Source organism: Echinops telfairi, unplaced genomic scaffold, assembly GCF_000313985.2.
Source record: "Echinops telfairi isolate 266 unplaced genomic scaffold, ASM31398v2 ScPeMD7_18;HRSCAF=68, whole genome shotgun sequence".
Taxonomy (NCBI): Eukaryota; Metazoa; Chordata; class Mammalia; order Afrosoricida; family Tenrecidae; genus Echinops; species Echinops telfairi.
The window spans coordinates 36171044-36176199 of NW_022103915.1; positions in this window are offsets into that span (position 1 = coordinate 36171044).

The following is a 5156-nucleotide window of genomic DNA, read 5'->3' on the forward strand; positions in this document are numbered from 1 at the left end:
CTGCCATTCATTCAGAGGGCTGGGAACAGAGGCCCAGGAGTCAAGGTCACTGAGCATGAGGCTCAGATTCCACCTCTCCCTAATGAAAAGGTGAGGTCCCTGGACAGTGCTGCCCCACCTGCGTGGTGATTACTTACGCAGGGAGGACCCGCCCCATTTGGCCTGCCAATGCTCCCATGCAACCAGACAAGATGCTGGAGGTGTGGGTGGTGGTGAGGGGGGCGGGAGTGGCCTACACCCCAGGAATCTCAGGTTGAGTATAGGGGTATCAAACTTCCCTGAGTGGCCTGCCTCAGGTACAACCCCTCTTCTCCGTCACATTGTCTCCAAAGTGAGGGTCAGAAATGGGGTCCAAAACTCAGAATCATAAAGGAGACCAGGTTTGCTGGTCGGATGGAGGCAGGTGGGCCTCCTGACTGGCCAATAGTCAGTTTTCAGGTCTGGAACGGAACTCACCGCTGTGGTGGAATGATCCCCTCTTTAAGATCCAAAGGGCAGCATTTTCACAATGACGAAGTTCAAAGGGTTGGGAACGAAGGAGGGATGCAAATGGGAAACTCAGGTTGGACACAGGATAACTGATGGTGCTCTGAGCGGATGGGCAAGGGTGAGGTGAGACAGAATGTGTACGGACTGCTGAGAAGACTGACGGTCTGCTCGGCAAACCTTCACCCGCGTCACAATAAAGTCAAAGAAGAAGGAGGAGAAGAACAACAAGAAATAATGAGTCTCAGGTGGCCAACAGCTGAGGCTCTGAAACCTGCTGGCCCTGGGGTAGGCTGCCAAGCGTGGTGGGTCTTGGGAGGTCACTTCTCCTTTCTGAGCATGTTCTTCACCGGCCAATGGGGATTCCTGGGAACAGTGGAGGAGAAAGTGCCCACACCAGGCGAGCACACTGCCTGGCACAGAAAGCGTCTCTCCTCGTAGGATGCCCGCCCCTGCCCTTCCCCCAGCGGTTCTCAACGCAGAACCCCAAGTCCCAGGCTACCTCTGGACCAGAGAGACGGGCTCGCGGAGGCGGGAGCCCAGCACCACCGCTCACGAGTCGGTTGCTGCGTGCAGTCTAGACTGAGGACCACTGCTTCACACAGACACGATGACAAGGGCAGCCTGGGAACCTCTCGGGACCTCAGAACGAGGGAGAGCGCCTTCGAGGCTGCCTCTATCTCTCTCACCTGTTCCCCAGGAGCTCACCGTGCGCTCGGGCCTCTGTTTGTACCGGCCAGGAGCTTCATCCCCCTCCGAGCTCCTGATAACTCGGGTGGCGCCTCCGTGGTTCCTATGGCAACCCACTATTTGCCACCAGGCTCTGTGGCTCAGCAGGGTGGGGGCTGCCTAGAGGAGCCCACTGAGGGCCTCCAGGTGGGTTTATCGTCGCATCTTGCTAGGACTGCACTATGGGTGCATAGCATCTTGACACGAACCAGTCCCTTAGGGCTCGCAGCCAACCCCATGCTCTACTCCAGCAGTTCTCAACCTGTGGGTCGAGACCCCTTTAGGGGTAAAACGACCCTTTCACAGGGCTTGCCCGAGCCATAAGAGTAACAAAATGACAGTGATGAAGTAGCAACGAAAATAATTTTATAGTTGGAGGGTCCCCACAACATGAGGCACTGTATTAAGGGGTCGAGGCATTAGGAAGGTCGAGAACCACTGTTCCACTCAAAGACGGCATCAGGTCCACCGTCCCGACAGTCTCTGCTCAGACCCAGAGGGCTCCTCAGCTTCTGCCTGGGCCCGAGACCCTCTGCATAGGAAGTGGTGGTGGTAGTAGTGTTGTGTGTGTGTGTGTGTGTGTGTGTCATGTTGCACCATAGCTCAGTTTTCACCTGCTTTATCAGTTTACCCAGCAGCCTGGGTCTGCAAAGGACTCTAAAACCCTGCCCGCCCCTCCTGGTCAGAGCCACAGCCGCTCAGGCCATGAGGAAAGATTAAAACTCCTGCACGCTAATGAGGGGACACTCACAGCTCAGTGAGGGGCCTGCCGTGCGCTGTCAGTCACATGTTTCTATCTCCAAATACTCCTACAAAATGGGCACTGTCTTCGTGGAACTGTCCTGGGTCCTTTGACTCCCTCTCACGGCGACCCCCTGGGCTCTGAGCAGAACTGTGGCTAGGATCTTAGGGAGGCAGACTGCCAGGCCTCTCTCCTGACGTGCATCTGGGTGGTTTCAAACTGCCAACCTTTCAGTTGGTAGTGAATGTTCAGCCCTGTTCTCCACCCAGAGATACCACAGCTGCTCCACTTAACTTCAATTTACTGGGGTGGAAACTGAGGCACAGAGAGGTCAAGGGGCACGCCAAGTAGCTGGGGTGGGGGGCTGGGAGTTGGATAGGGCTGCCTGGCTGCAGAGCATGTGTATCTTCAGACTTCTCCTGGGCCACCATGTCCGGGGCACTCCCTTCTAGTTCAGAGTCACTTGGTGGTGCCAGGCCCGTAAATATGTGGACAAGTGCAGGCTGGGAGGCCACATGCATTCTTGGCTCCAGGATCAGAGCATCGGGATGTGGCTCCGCTGGGGGTTGGACAATGCTGTCATCTCTTGGCGTGCACAAGAGCTTGCAAACACTTTTCTGCTTGTGGCGCAAAAGGACATGGCCCAAAGGAAAAGAACAGGAGTTTGTGTTTCTCAGACCAAAATAGCACGGTCACCGGATCTCCCTGGGTCAGCAGAGGCCTCCCCAGTCTTCCCAGCCAGTGATGCTCTCAGGGCCCCTACGGCCCTCGTTGTCAGTCACACCAAAGGGGGCTTATTGTAGTTAGCTGCCACCAAGTTGGCCCCAGATGCATGATGAGCCCACGCCCGGTGGAATGAAATGCTGTCAGAACTGCGCCATCCACAGGGTGACCTGTTTCCCTGCCGACCATAGGATGGCTTCAGGATCTGATTTTTTTAAAATCATTTTTATTGGGGGCTCGTACAACGCTTATCACAATCCATCCATCCATCCATCCATTGTGTCAAGCACATTTGCACATGTGTTGCCATCATCACTCTCAAAACATCTACTTTCCACTTGAGCCCCTGACATCAGCTCATTTTCCCTCTTCCCTCCCTGTTCCCACCTCCCGCATGAACCCTTGATAATTTACAAGTCATTATTATTTGTCACATCTTACACTGTCCAATGTCTCCCTTCACCCACTTTTCTGTTGACCGACCTCCAGAGAGGGGGTTATATGTATTTCCTTGTAATCGGTTCCCCCTTTCCACCCCACCTTCCCTCCACCCTCTCTCAGTATCACCGCTCTTACCATGATTTTTTTTTTTTCCCGGAAGTAGATGGTCAGCCCTTTCTTCCTTGTGCAGTTTAGTCTCCAGCTGATGCGGACGCCTGGTCAGCATCATTACAACAAGCCAGCCTGCACCAGCAGACCAGTGGTGGCTGTGCTTGACATGCCTTGGTCGGGAGTCCCACCCAGGCAGTGGAGACGCATCAGACCCACCTCAGGGGGTGACTACAGCCTGGTCTTACTGGCCTGGAGAGGCTGGCTTACGATGAACTGATGAGGCGCCCCGCTGCACTCAGACCTGACGACCTCCTTCCTGAAGTTAGGGATTCACACAAACTCCTGCCATATTCTGTACTCTCACATAAAGTGGTCCAGTAAGAGAAGTCATTTGTGACTGTCAACTGGGATTTCTCCTTTGCTGAGTGGAGAGTGTGTCTCTGTGCCAGCTTCGAGGAGGCACAGGAAAGAAACCCCCTGCCCGCACCCCTCCGCTTTGAGAAATGAGGAGCAGGCAAGCTTTTCTCTCTGCATGCTGAGCTGAAAGGACCTAGATATTAACCCTTGGCTGGCTGTGGTTCACACCTGAAATCTCTCAAGCTGTCAGTGTTCTGTAATGGAATGACTGTATCCCCTCCTTTCACCAAACAGCTACGATGAATCCGTTCCAGGGACACGTGACCTCAGCGATCTGAAACGCAGAAGCTGGAGGCTGTTCTAAGGCCGGAGAAGAGACAAGACAGAACTGCCAGCCTGTTACTGCACGCGTGGAGGGGAGAGCAGCGAAGGGTGTTTGCTCAACTAGAATTCTGCAGCCCACCCTTTCCTTAATCTGAGAGAGACCCTATTGGGAATCTTGGTCTACCTTTCCCTGCTAGTCAGGAAAAATGAACCACCTCTCTCCTTTCCAAAAGTCTGCTTCGAGAGTTTTGATTGTTTATCCTGGCGGCAGGTAGGTAAGTCCAGACTTGTGGAGGTGGTCTTCTACCCAGAAGGTAAGAATTCTACTACTGAGCTATCACCCCCTGCTTACCCCACCCACCCAATAAAAGGGGCGACAAGGCCAATTCCTGCATAGGCTCTTGTCTGTAGAGTCCTACTGGCCCCCTGAAACAGCCCGGCTACAGGACAAGGGGTGAGTTCCTGGCTAATCTGTGTGTGTCTTGGCGTATGTCCTCCAGGGTCTAGGAGGGTCTCAGCATAGGGACCCCGTGCACAAAGGACAAGCTCCACTCCTGGCTCTTCTGGGTGGTGGTTAGGCTCCTCCTCCTGCTCCTCTCTCCTTTTTCTCTCTTGGAAGGTAAAAGATGTGGGGCGCCCCCAAGGCACTCCATGCGTTGGATTAGGGCCGTGTATCCCACCCGGCTCTCCTTAGAACTGCTTGCCTGATCACGTGAGTTCACCCATGGGATGATGACATCATGACACGACTGCCAAACCACTGAGAATCATGGATCAGCCAAGTCCACACATATTTTGTGGGATGGGGGTGGAGGGGGCACAGTTCAACCCATGACACTTGGGGGAGAAATGTAGCCAGATATATGATAAACAAAGAATACTATAAAAAAAGGAATAACTTATTTAATATATAAAAATCACTTACAAATCAATAAGAATCCTTATTCAAAAGAAACAGGCAAAAAAGGATATGAACAAGCAGTTCACAGGGGAAAAAATAGAAATGGTCAATACTAAATGAAAATAGGTTCAACCTCACTGGTTATTAAATAAAGACACATCAAAACAAGATATAATTTCTTATTGGGTCTTTGGCAAAGTTGAAGAAGAGTGATTAACATACTGCTCATTATTTTGAGAGTCTGACGAAAGAGGAGACCTGGTACAACTGTGGTGGAAGGCTGTTGGACACCATCAGCATTTTAAATGATAATCTGACTCAGCAGAAGTTCCATCGTTAGGT